The 14,544-nt window shown below is 43.7% G+C and overlaps 1 protein-coding gene across 3 annotated transcripts in view; it reads right to left on the bottom strand.

Moving 5' to 3' along the window:
- The window catches only part of tmcc3 (transmembrane and coiled-coil domain family 3), a 150,956-nt gene that overhangs the window by 116,547 nt on the left and 19,865 nt on the right, over positions 1-14,544 (bottom strand). The window lies entirely within an intron of this gene.

Raw genomic sequence — 14,544 nt, 5'->3', positions numbered from 1 at the left:
ACCATTTAAATGATTTCATCCTTAAACACGAAGGCTACTCCTCCCCTCTACCATTTCCCGATCTTTCCTGCAGACCTTAAAACCTGGTCTATTTAGTTCTTGTCCTGACTGCCTTGCAGCTATGTCTCAGTAATGGCTATCATCTCTTACCCTCCAAGTTGCATTTGCGCCTGCAATTTATTCATTTGTTCCTTATACTCCATGTGTTTGTATTAAGAATGCTTATTTGGGCCACACACCCTAACCTGTCCTTCTGCTCTCATGTTTTGTAAATAGTTAAAACAATTCCATTAGGTGATAAAGAAAAACTTGCATTTATATAGCACCTTTAACAACCTCAGGATACCCCAAAGCATTTTACAGCCAATTAAGTACTTTTGAAATGTTGTAAAACTGCTGTAATTCAGGAAATGGGGCAGCTAATTTGCGCACAGCAAGACCCCCCGAGCAGCAATGAGGTAAATGACCAGGTAGTCTGTTTTTAGAAAAATTGGTTGAGGGATAAATATTGGCCAGGACACAAGATGCTGAAGAAGTTCCACAATGCATGATTCTGACTTTTGATTGGTGATAAATAAAACTGGATATAAAAGTGGGTATGGAAGCCTGAGAGTCCGGCTTTTCCCTGATTTACCCATTGATTTACTCAGACCTGTCTCTCCCCCAAGCATGTACACTGTACACAGCTTATATTCATAGGAGCATAGCAATTACTAGATGACTAAGACCAAGGTCTATCTAATTCACCTTCGACCATCCTGCTAGTCACATGATACAATAACGGAGTTGCTCACTAACCCTAGCATCAATCTCTATCAATTAGTCTACCATAGACACAGACATGAAGGGCCGAAGTTTACAGTCCCCTGCTCGCACAGCATGCAATATTAAGTGCAGCGGCTCATGTAAATAGCTGGGGCAGACTGCGCAGGCGCTGACACCATTTTTAAAGGGCTTTGAGTCCTACCATTACATTTAAGAAATTAAAGACACATTGATGTAAAATTGATTTTAAAAAATTAAATAAATTTATCTTGCCCCTCTCCCACACCCCCCAAAACTTTGTGCACCTGATCTTCCCCCCTCGTAACGTTCTTAACTTTACACTCTAACCCTTCCCACCATCCCCACACCAATGATATGACTCTGATGCTGCTCCCCCCGCCTCCTGCACTGAGAAACCTACCTCCTCCCTCTTCGCCACCTGGACAGGGATCCAAAGGCACAAGAGTGCCAGCCACCGGCACGAATATCGCACTGGGAGAGACGGCAGGAGTGTAAAGGTCGTTAATTCATTTATTTACATTTATTTAAACATTTAAATGGAGCTCCCATCGCTGAGCGGCAGGGGGGCCACTACAAGGCCTCGCCAACAGTGGCAATATTGGGCTGGGCCTTCCAGGTGTCGAGGTCAATGGCGGGCCTCTCCTGGAGGCATTTTCCACCCTCCCCCCCTCACCCAAAATGACCCCTGACGTCGGTGGAGGGGGGGGTCTGTAAAATTTGCGCCAGGGTGAGGGAAACCCCCATTGATGAAGAGCTTTGAGAACCATAAGTCCAAAGTCACCTGTTCCTCCCAAGCAAGTTACACTTACCATATGTCACGTCTCAAATTACTCATATACTGTAACCCAAAATTTTATTTTCTGGAAGAAACCTATCTGATTTCCTTTTGAATGAATCATTACTATCGGCTTCCACCGTCTCCATAGGGAGCCCGTTCCCTAGATCGACCACTCACTCACCAAAGTAATTGTTTCTGCAGAATTTTTTTTGAATTTATCTCTCTAGATGCAGGCTGTGTACTCTGGTTCTACAAGGTGAGGGGCAAGGTGAAACAGCTCATCATGGTTTACATTATCCAGTCTCTTTGAAATCTTAAAACAACAATCATATCCCATCTGCACCATGCTACGAAGGCCTTGTGCCGTTCATCGAGTGTGGGCCGCACTGCCGGCCACTTCCAGCGTGTCCCACGTGAAGTAAGGACAGAAGAAGGGCACATGCAGGTGCATCCCCTGCATGCATTGGAAGGCTGTGAATGGATGCTATCCTGACATCATACTGCCTGACCAACTGATGCGATGCCAGGATTACAAACTTGGACCATGCAGGTCCTGTTTACGTTAATCACTCAAGAAAAAACCAGTGCAGAAAGAATAGTGAGAGATGACCTTAGTTCTAAAGATCAAGATTTAGAATCAGTTTGGGTAGAGACAGAAAATAGCAAACGTAAGAAGTCACTTGTAGGAGTAGTTTATAGGCCCCCTAACAGTAGCTACACTGTAAGACGCGGTTTACAGTAAGAAATAATGGGGACTTGTAAGAAACATAAGGCAATAATCATGGGTAGTTTTAATCTAAACACAGATTGGACGAAACAGATCGGCACAGGTAGCCTGGAGAATGAGCTCATTGAGTGATTTTGGGACAATTTCTTAGAGCAGACTATTCTAGACCTGGTAATGTGCAATGAGACAGGATTAATTAATGACTTCTGTGACAGAAACATATTAATTTTGTTATATGGAACATTATTTTTGACTTGTTACTGGACATTGAACATAACTTGTTTTAAAAAGACCACAGAACAGTGGCTGAAATTTGGCTGCACATTTGCATTCTAAAAGACAGTGGCATGGAGAGACAATAGGAGCACTCCCGGATCCAATTAGCCAGATGGGTTTTGTTAATAGTGATGATCAAGAGACATTGAGATTGAGAGTCATTGAATGTGTAAGAGCCAGCATTCCACCCTCCACCCCCCACCCTGCCACTGAGAGTGTCTGGTAAACTGTGAGAAATCCACAAACCTCGCAGATGAGGCTGTCTCAAGCAAAAAGCTAGTCACATGACTAACCTGCTGGCCAACCTGGAATTAATTGAATTGTGCTCACAGAACAGGTTTTGGAAGAGACTGCAATTGAACTTCAAGAAGAGAGCACATCTCTTTCTCTCTCACATAAAGGTCCAGGGACCCACGAAAGTAACTTAGGCCTCAAGACAGAAGACCAACGAAACAAGTTTGAAAGTGTGCACTAGGCCCCAATGAGAACTGCAAGACTTAACTTCAATCAAAGACTTTACATTCACCCCAAAACCGGTAACAGAATTTCCATCTACTACTTCAAACCTTCCCCCCCCTTTTAATTCTTTCTCCTCCTCTATATCTATTTGCATATGTGTTTAATGAGTACACATGCTAGCATGGTCATGTTGTGTATTTTTAGTAGTTTTAACTGAGTTAGAATTTTAAAGTTAATAAACTTACACCTTTCTTGTCTAACTCTGAGAAAATCTGTCTGGTTGATTCCTTTACAATTACAATTAGAGAGCAGTGAGCAAGGACTCATTGAGGGGAAGCTGAAAACACTGTGTTTTAAAAGTTAAACCCTGTTACAGCCAAACCAGGAAAAGTCTGAGAAGGGAGCCCTAGACCCCTTCCTCACCTGGTTGTAACACCTCATAGTAAAGGTGCCTCCAGGTAGCAGTGATCATAATAAGATGAATTTCGCATCCAGTTTGAGGGAAAGGAGTGGGTCTAAGACTAGCATTTTAAATTTAATAAAGGCAATTACAAGGGTATGAGGACTGAGCTGGCTGAAGTGAACTGGGAAATTAGGTTAAGGGGTAGGTCAGTAGAGATGTAGTGGCAGACATTTAGGAGATACACTCCAATGAGAAAGAAAAACTCGAGGAGATGGACGCACCATTCATGGCTAACTATGGAAGTTAAAGATAGTATTAAATTGAAAGAAAAAGGGTATACTTCTGTGAAGATTAGTGGTAGGTGAGAAGATTGGACAGAATTTAAAAACCAGCAAAGAATGACTAAAAAAAATGAGGGTGAAATTAGAGTATGAGAGAAAGCTAACTAGAAATATAAAAACAGAGAGTAAGAGTTTCTATAGGTGTTAAAAAGGAAAAGAGTAACTAAAGTGAGCCTGGATCCTCTGGACAGAGAGTCTGGGGAATTAATAATGGAAAATAAGGAAATGGCGGAAGTGTTGAACAGATATTTTGTGTCTGTCTTCACTGTAGAAGACGTAAGTAACATCCCAGAAATACTTGTAAATAAAGAGGTGAAAGGGAAGGAGGAACATAAAACAATTACAATCACCAGAGAAAGGGTACTGAGAAAACTATTAGAACTAAAGGCTGACAGGTCCCCAGGACCTGCTAGACTTCATCCTAAGGTCTTAAAAGAAGTGGCTGCGGTAATAGTAGGTTGTTATAGTAATATTGGTTGTCATTTTCCAAAATTCCCTAGATTCTGGAAAGGTCCCATCAGATTGGAAAATAGCAAATGTAACTCCTCTCTTCAAGAAAGGAGCGAGACAGGAAGCAGGAATCTACAGGCTACTTAGCCTAACCTCTGTCATAGGGAAAATGCTGGAATCTATTATTAAGGAATTTATAGCAGGGCACTTAGAGATCTTAATACAATCAGGCAGAGTCAACATGGTTTTGTGAAAGGGAAATCATGTTTAACTAATTTATTAGAGTTCTTTGAGGAAATAAAAAGCAACGTGGATAAAGGGGAACCTGTGGATGTAGTGTACTTGGATTTATGGACGTTGTTTAATAAGGTGCCACATCAAAGGTTACTACACAAAATAAGAGCTCATTAGCATGGATAGAGGATTGGTTAGCTAACAGGAAACAGAGTAGCAATAAATGGGCCATTTTCAGGTTGGCAAGCTGTAACTAGAGGAGTACCACAGGGATCAGTGCTGGGGCATCGACTATTTACAATCTATATCAATGACTTGGATGAAGAGACCAAATGTATGGTTGCTAAGTTTGCTGATGACACAAAGATTGGTAGGAGAGTATGTTGTAAGGAGGATATAAGGAGTCTGCAAAAGGATTTAGATAAGTTAAGTGAGTGGGCAAAAATTTGGCAGATGGAGCATAATGTGGGAAAATGTGAACTTGTCCACTTTGGCAGGAAGAATAGAAAAGCAGTATACTATTTAAATAGAGAGAGATTGAAGAACTTGGTGGTACAGAGGGATCTGGGTATCCTGGCACATGAATCACAAACAGTTAGTATGCAGGTACAGCAAGTGATTAGGAAGAGAAATGAGAATGGAATATAAAAGTAAAGAAGTTTTGCTGCAGTTGGACAGAGCCTTAGTGAGACCACATCTGGAGTATTGTGTACAGTTTTGGTCTCCTTACTTATGAAAGGATATAATTGCATTAGAAACAGTTCAGAGAAGGTTCAGTCGACTGACTCCTGGGATGAAGGAGTTATCTTATGAGAAAAGGTTGGGCAGGTTGGGCCTTTATCCATTGGAGTTTAGAAGAATGAGAGGTGATCTTATTGAAACATATAAGATCCTGGGGGGACTTGACAGGGTGGATGCTGACAGGATGTTTCCTCTTTTGGGAGAGATTAGAACTAGGAGACACAGTCTAAAAATATGGGGTGTCCCATTTAAAACAGAGATGAAGAGAAATGTTTTCTCTCGGGGGTTGTTAGGCAGTGGAATTCTGTTCCCCAGACAGCAGTGGAGGCTAGGTCATTGAATATTTTTAAGGCAGATAAATACTTGATTGATGAATCAAAGGGCATAGGGGGTAGACGGCAAAGTACAGTTGAGGCCACAATCAGATCAACAATGATCTTACCAAATGGAGCAGGCTTGAGGGGCCGAATGGCCTACTCCTGCTCCTAATTCATATGTAGGCTTGTTGTGTTCATATGACCAGCAGATGGAATGGAGGAGGGAGAGAGGGGGAGCTCTGAGAGGAGGGAGAAGGAGAAATCTCCATCGAAGGCCTTACCCACCACAAGTATTCCAAGAGCATTCAAATGAGCCAAGAGCAATGCCTGAGGCAGCTCAGATTTACAAAGGAGATGAATGAATAATAAAAAAAAAATTGGGTCAATATCCTGGAACTCCCTCCCTCACAGCACTGTGGGTGTACCTATACCACAAGGACATCAGCAGTTCAAGAAGGCAGCTCACCATCGCCTTCTCAAGGGCAGTTAGGGATGGACAATAAATGCTGTCCTAGCCTGTGAATCTCACATCACATGAACAAATAAAAAAAGCAGTTTCCAACCTTATGATGCAGGGAAGGTCATTGATGAAGCAGTAGAAGATGGTGGGCCCTAGGATCCGACCCAGAGGAACTCTTGTAGGGATGTCCTGGGACTGAGATAAATGGCCTTCAACGACCACAACCATCTTCCTTTATGCTCGGTATGACTCCAACGAGTGGAGAGTTTTCTCCCAATTCCCATTGATTTCAATTTTGTTAGGGTTCCTTGTCTGCCATATTCAGTCAAATGCTGACTTGATGTCAAAGACAGTTACTTTCACCTCACCTCTGGAATTCAGCTTTTTGTCCATGTTTGGACCAGGTCTGTATGAGATCTGGAGTTGACTGACCCTGGCAGAACCCAAACTGAGTGTCAGTGTGCGGGTTATTGTTGAGTAAGTGCCGTTTGATAGCACTGTCAATGTCACTTTGCTGATGATCAAGAATAGACTGATGGGACCGTAATTGACCAGATTGGATTTGTCCTGCTTTTTGTGTACAGCACATACCAGGGCAATTTTCCACATCGTCGGGTAGTTGCCAGTGTTATAGCTATACTGGAACAGCTTGGTTAGGGGTGCGGCCAGTTCTAGAGCACAGGTTTTCAGTACCATTGCCAGCATGTTGTCAGGGCCCATAGCTATTGCAGTATCCAGTGCCTTCAGTCATTTCTTGATATCACGTGGAGTGAATCAAATCAACTGAAGACTGGCATCTGTGATGAGGAGGCCAAGATGGATCATCCACTTGGCACTTCTGCCTGAAGATGGGTGCAAATGCTTCAGCCTTGTCTTTTGCGCTGATGTGCTGGGCTCCCCCATCATTGAGGATGAGGATATTCGTGGAGCCACCTCCTCCTGTCAGTTGTTTAATTGTCCACCACCATTCATGGCTGGATGTGGCAGGAAGACATAGCTTTGATCTGATCAGTTGGCTGTGGGATTGCTTAGCTCTGTATATCATATGCTGGTTCTGCTATTTATTATGTATGTAGTCCTGTGCTGTAGCTTCAAGAGGATGGCACCTCATTTTTAGGTGTGCCTGTGAACCAGAGTTGCTCCCCTGGCTTGATGGTAATGGTCGAGTGAGGGATATCCTGGGTCATGAGGTTACAGATTGTGTTTGAATACAATTCTGCTGCTGCTGATGATGGTCTGGAGTGCCTCATGGATGTCCAGTTTTGTGTTGCTAGATCTGTTCTGAATCTATCCCATTTAACATGGTGGTGGTGATAGACAACACAATGGAAAGTATCCCCAGTGTGAAGACAGTGGTCACTTCTACCAATACTATCATGGACGGCAACAGGTAGATCGGTGAGGGCGAGGTCAAGTAAGTTTTTCCCTCTTGATATGTCGTGGAAGACTCGGCTAGCTCAGTCAGTTGCGATGCTACCCAGCAGGAATAAACCAGGTAATTACAGGCTGGTGAGTCTAACATCAGTGGTTGGGAAACTATTGGAAAAAATTCTGAGGGACAGGATTAATCTTCAGTTGGAGAGGCAGGGATTAATCCTGAACAGTCAGTATGGCTTTATCAGAGGGAGATCATGTCCAACTAACTTGATTGAATTTTTTGAGGCGTTGACTAGTTGTGTAGATGAGGGTAAAGCAGTTGATGTAGTCTACATGGACTTCAGTAAGGCTTTTGATAAGGTCCCGCATGGGAGATTGGTTAAGAAGGTAAGAGCCCATGGGATCCAGGGCAACTTTGCAAATTGGATCCAAAATTGGCTTAGTGGCAGGAGGCAGAGGGTAATGGTCAAGGGTTGTTTCTGCGAGTGGAAGCCTGTGACCAGTGGTGTACCACAGGGATCAGTACTGGGACCCTTGCTGTTGTAGTGTACATTAATGATTTAAACATGAATAAAGGAGGTATGATCAGTAAGTTCGCAGATGACACGAAAATTGGTGGTGTTGTAAATAGTGAGGAGGAAAGCCTTAGATTACAGGACGATATAGATGGGCTGGTAAGATGGGCGGAGCTGTGGCAAATGGAATTTAATCCTGAGAAGTGTGAAGTGATGCATTTTAGGAGGATTAGCAAGGCAAGGGAATATACAATGGATGGTAGGACCCTAGGAAGTACAGAGGGTCAGAGGGACCTTGGTGTACTTGTCCATAGATCACTGAAGGCAGCAGCACAGGTAGATAAGGTGGTTAGGAAGGCATATGGGATACTTGCCTTTATTAGCTGAGGCATAGAAAGTAAGAGCAGGGAGATTATAATGGAGCTGTATAAAACGCTAGTTAGGCCACAGCTGAAGTACTGTGTTCAGTTCTGGGCACCACACGATAGGAAGGATGTGATTGCATTGGAGAGGGTGCAGAGAAGATTCACCAGGATGTTGCATGGGCTGGAGCATTTCAGCTATGAAGAGAGAATGAAAAGGCTAGGGTTGTTTTCCTTAGAGCAGAGAAGGCTGAGGGGGGATACGATTAAGGTATACAAAATTATGAGGGGCATTGATAGGGTAGATACGAAGAAACTTTTTCCCTTAGCGGACGGGTCAATAACCAGGTGGCAAAGACGTAAGGTAAGGGGCAGGAGGTTTAGAGGGGATTTGAGGAAAAATTTTGTTCACCCAGAGGGTGGTTGGAATCTGGGACTTACTACCTGAAGGGGTGGTAGAGGCAGGAACCCTCACAACATTTAAGAAGTATTTAGATGAGCACTTGAAATGCCATAGCATACAAGGCTACGGGCCAAGTACTGGAAAATGGGATTAGAATAGATAGGTGCTTGATGGCCGGCACAGACACGATGGGCGAAGGACCTGTTTCTGTGCTGTATAACTCTATGACTCTATGACAGCCATTCTTGGTGATGGACATCGAAGTTCCCCCACCCAGAGAACATTTTGCGCCCTTGGAAATTTTGGAAAGTAACACAGAGGAAAAACTGGTACAAATAGTAGCTAACAAACTGAAATGTGTAAATGAATTGAACTAGACTCCAGTACTTGAAGGCTTCTGGGACCATTAACTGCACGGAATTTGAGCCTATTAACTTGTAGCTTGACATCTTGAAAAGACTGATGTGAATCAGCAGAACTATGCAATGTACTCTGGACTTGTTTACAAACTGTAGTTAACTACAAACTGTCGAAACCATTGAAATTGTGAGCGTGCAGGCATGTGGTGTGCCACGAATTAGCGATTCACTAATCATGGGGTTGGGTAACAATTACTGGTGGCAGTAATCTATCAGGAGAGGTGACTACCCAAACAACAAACTAAGAGTGGCTGAAGAGGAAGGCTAGACCATTGATCACATGCTGTCCAGACCACTAAGGAAGAATAAAACAAGATAGAATCAGGCATTTCGGTGTCAGCTGGCAGTGGGGAAACATACCATCCAAGAGGATAGGTGTCAGGAGAACCCTCAGAATCAGCAACTGATTATCTGGTTATCTCATCGTTTCAAATGCAATGCAGCCCAGTCAAGGTTGCGAGCAACTAATCTGTCAAAGTTGAGGGGACAGTGTTGTAATATTACACTGACAGTTGCATTATGATTTGTGTGACTTAAAGTAAAAAGTGAAGAATGTTGTGAGAATAATTGAATTTGTTTGAAACTCACTACTCCATTCAGTATATAAAGACTGAGACATAGAGAAGTGAAAATTAGTTTACTGTCTTAAAACAAACCAAATGTTCCATGTGGATGAGCTCTGCAGCTGCAAATTCTGTTTTATGCACCACTCCTTCAGCAGTTTTCAATTATCAATTAAATCCAATCGACATAGTGGGATATAAATTGGTATTGAGTGCCATCGCAGAGCGGGCAACAGTGAAACAGTCACACTCCATTATGGAAAGGAAATCAGACTGGCTGGGGAGTAGGTTGCCCATTTTCTAACACCCATATTGTGCCAACATCCTCACCCCTTTTTCCGGTACATTGATGACTGTATCAGTGTCGCTTCCTGCTCTCACCCTGAACTGGAAAACGTCATCAACTATGCTTCTAATTTCCACCCTTCTCTCACCTTTACATGGTCCATCTCCAACACTTCCCTTCCCTTCCTCAACTTCTCTGTCTCCATCTCTGGGGATAGGCTGTCTGCTAATATTCATTATAAGTCCACTGACGCATCTGTTCTGATGATGCAACCTTCCGCAACAGCACTTCTGACATGTCTTTTTTCCTCAACTAAGGATTCCCCCCCACTGTGGTTGACAGGGCCCTCAACCTTGTCTCACCCATTTCCCGCACTTCTGCCCTCACCCCTTCCCCTCCCTCCCAGAACCGCGACAGGGTTCCCCGTCTCCTCACTTTCCACCCCACCAGCTTCCTCATCCAAAGGATCATCCTCCACCATTTCCGCCACCTCCAGCGTGATGCCACTACCAAACGCATCTTCCCCTCCTTTTCCCTGTCAGCATTCCGAAGGGATCATTCCCTCGGTGACACCCTGATCCACTCCTTCATTACCCCTGACACCTCGTCCCTTTCCCATGGCACCTTCCCATGCAATTGCAGGAGGTGTAATACCTGCCTTTTACCTCCTCTCGCCTTACTATCCAAGGCCCAAAACACTCCTACCAAGTGAATCAGCGATTTACTTGTCCTTCTTTCAATTTAGTACACTATATTCGCTGCTCACAATGTGGTCTCCTCTACATTGGGGAGACAAAACGCAGCTTTGCGGAACACATCCGCTCAGTCCGAAAGCATGACCCTCAGGCTCTGGTTGCTTGCCATTTCAACATACCCCACTGCTCTCATGCACACATTTCTGTCTTTGGCCTGCTGCAGTGTTCCAGTGAACATTAGTGCAAGCTCAAGGAGCAGCACCTGATCTTTCGATGAGGCACTCTCCAGCCTTGCGGACTGAACATTGAGTTCAACAATTTCAGAACATGACTGGCCTTTTTATTCTATTTTTCTATTTTTAAAAATTATTTTATTTCATTTTATTTTTGAAACATGTGCCTGTTTTTCATGTAGACAAAGCTGTTCATTACTCTGCTATTAACACTCTCTCAGGACTAATGCTTTGTCTTTCATCACAAGCATTAACACACTCTTTGCCTTTGTCCCAGGACAGCTTTGTTACTTAATCTCTCCTACCCTATCAAATACCTTCCCCTTTGTTCTCTCCCCCATCACCACTACCACCACCACCCCGCCCCCACCCCCACCCCCACCCCCACCCCATTCATTTGCTTAAAACCTAATTCTTTTCTACGCTTTGCCAGTTCTGATGAAAGGTCACAGACCTGAAATGTTAACTCTGCTTCACTATCCAGAGATGCTGCCAGACCTGCTAAGTATTTCCAGCACTTACTGTTTTTATTTTAGATTCCCAGCATCTGCAGTATTTTGCTTTTATTTTATCCAAGATGGATTTATAGCCCAGCCTGTTTCATACTGATTGCTCTGTTGCACAATATCATTCTATTACCTCTATTTATTATTTCCCTCTCATTCTAAAGAGGGGCTATTGGCTCGTTGCAGATTCACAGGCAGGTTCAGTCTCCAATAGATCTGAGTGACTGCCAGCTCCAAAGCAGTAATGGTAAACTCAGACTGCAGCAGAAACCCAATACACATCTTCAATTACTTCATCTGTTTAATATTTATTTGAAGTTCTGTATCATTAAACAATAATATACTAGCTGCCAATACTAGCAATAGGAACAGCCAATGATATCATCACAAAACTGGTCACAACACTGACCGTTCACAGATACAAAGTAAGACACTTGGCCAGGTGGTCTTCCAGCCCTACATGCCAACAACATATGCTACAAAAAACAGTTTTAATTCTTATTTTGATTGACACACCAAATGACCGACAATTTGATGCCTCTCCCAGCAGCTTGTTTTCCCCTACTTTAATAACTCAGCAAGCCCCAGTGCAATACACTATGGCTGTGGTACTGAGGCATGCGGAACAGGAAGATCCCAGGGTTGGTTTTCTGCACCGTAGGCAGGGAGGAGAAGCAAAAAGACCAAACTGGGTTGCCACTCATCACGGAAATTCAGTGCCTCCTCCTGAAAAGTCAGCTCGTGTAGACATCAAGGGCAAGGTCAGATTGGCACAATAGTCCATCAATACTTCCTGTCCCACGAGGTTCTCAGGGCTCCTAGTGCCCTGTGTAACTGGGTATCAGCAAGTCACCAGCTTCAAAAGGAAAGGGAGGGACACAAAAATTTCAATAAGTATCTGATTTGTGCCAGCGCAGCCAGGCTGAACAAGGTATGGCTCAGTGGTAGCACACTCACCTCTGGGAGATTGGTTCAATTACCATGCCAAAGACTCAAGCACGAAATCTAGACTAACACTCCAGTGCAGTACTGAGGGAGTGCTGCATTCTCAGAAGTGCTGTCTTTTGAATGAAACGTTAAACCAAGGATCCACCTGCCCTCTCGGGTGCACGTGAAAGATCCCACTATCTTGAAGAACAGCAGGGGAATTCTCCCCGGTGGCCGGGTAAATATTTATCCCTCAACCAAAATCCCTAAAAACACAGTTATCACATGGCTATTTGTGGGATCTTGCTGTGCACACATTGGCAGCTGTGTTTCCTACATTACAACAGTGACTACATTTGAAAAGTGCTTCACTGGTTTTAAAGCGCTTTGGGTAGTCCTGAGGTTGTGAAAGGCACTATGGAGGTGCACGTGCTTGCTTACTTTAGCAAAGTCATGTTTTGTTAATAACTATTGCCATCAACACTTTGATACATTAATAGTTCCACCTCTGTAATATCACCCATATCCACACCTGCCTCCACTCATATGCTGCTGAAACCCTCATCCATGCTTTTATAATCTCTAGACATAGGAATGGGACGAGGTCACTTAGCCCTTCGAGCCTGTTCCATCATTCAATGAGATCATGGCTGATTTGCGACCTAACTCCATATACCCACCTTTACCCTGTATCCTTTAATATCCTATCCAAAAACCTATCACAGTTTTAAAATTAACAATTGATCCAGCATCAATTGTCGTTTGTGGAAGAGAGTTCCAAACTTCCACCACCCTGTGTGTAGAAGTGTTTCCCAATTTCACTCCTGAAAAGTCGATGTCTAATTTTTAGACTATGTCCCCTAGTCCTAGACTTCCCAATCAGTGGAAATAATTTCCCTCCATCTACCCTATCAGTTCCCCTTAATATCTTGAAAACTGATCAAAACACCGCTTAACCTTTGAATTTCCAAAGAATACAACCCTTGTTTGTGTAATCTCTCCTCATAATTTAGCTCTCAGAGTCAAGGAAAACTCTGGAGTTCTCTCCCTTGACCTCGCCGCCTCCCTCCCTCAACCTCTCCGCCTCCCCACCTCCTTTAAGACATCCCTTTAGGTCACATGTCCTAATCTCTGCTTAGTGGCTGGGGGTCAGATTTTGTTTGATAACACTCCTGTGATGTGCCTTTGACTGTTTTACAATGATAAAGGTGCTATATAAGTGCAAGTGGTTTTTAATATTTCTCATGAAACAGGATGGCGATCGATCACTTCGACTGGTTTTAAATGCTCCACGCCCAAGGGGCGGCACAGTGGCACAGTGGTTAGCACTGCAGCCTCACAGCTCCAGGGACCCGGGTTCGATTCTGGGTACTGCCTGTGTGGAGTTTGCAAGTTCTCCCTGTGTCTGCGTGGGTTTTCTCCGGGTGCTCCGGTTTCCTCCCACAAGCCAAAAGACTTGCAGGTTGGTAGGTAAATTGGCCATTATAAATTGTCACTAGTATAGGTAGGTGGTAGGGAAATATAGGGACAGGTGGGGATGTTTGGTAGGAATATGGGATTAGTGTAGGATTAGTATAAATGGGTGGTTGATGGTCGGCACAGACTCGGTGGGCCGAAGGGCCTGTTTCAGTGCTGTATCTCTAATCTAATCTAAGTGTGCCCGGTATTACAAAGTGGGAATTGATGGAATCTCCATTGCCTCCAATAGTACCCAGTGTCAGGCAAGAATGAGCCCAGAGACATTGGGCAGTATTGATAATAACACCAATATTCTCACACTGTGGTGTGAGGATTGTTGGAATAAATGGCAATAAAATGTGAGCAAGTAGAGTACAGCCAATGAGCCATGAGACCAGTGGCAGTTAAAGGACGACCTCCCTGACAATACCTCGCATTGAAGGCAAACAGATTTGTTTTCTGTCATTTCTCTGCTACAAACCAGCTTGCTCAGACTTGTCAAGCTGCTCCAACACCAAACACAATACCTCACGAGTATTACTGCTGCAGGCATTAGCTGCTTATCTTGCTGCCGTGTTCAAAACACCTGCCGTTAGGAGTCGAGTCATCGATTGATCGACCACCTTGAAACCTTCTTTGAGACCTCAGATTGTATGAGCCCAGCTGTGTTACTGAAGAATTTTCATACTGACAGCTGTGTTGAAACCTCTAGTCTAATAAACTTCCCCAGTTGGGGATTGTGGCTAAGTGCAGCAATCTGCTCATACACAGAATTTCCTGAATACATTAGAACAGACGTTTAAATAACATTAAATAGAGAAGGTTATA

The sequence above is a fragment of the Heterodontus francisci genome, chromosome 27, assembly GCF_036365525.1.
Source record: "Heterodontus francisci isolate sHetFra1 chromosome 27, sHetFra1.hap1, whole genome shotgun sequence".
Lineage (NCBI taxonomy): Eukaryota > Metazoa > Chordata > Chondrichthyes > Heterodontiformes > Heterodontidae > Heterodontus > Heterodontus francisci.
Note: the sequence above shows the minus strand (reverse complement) of the source record. Positions and strands in the feature narration are given on the sequence as shown.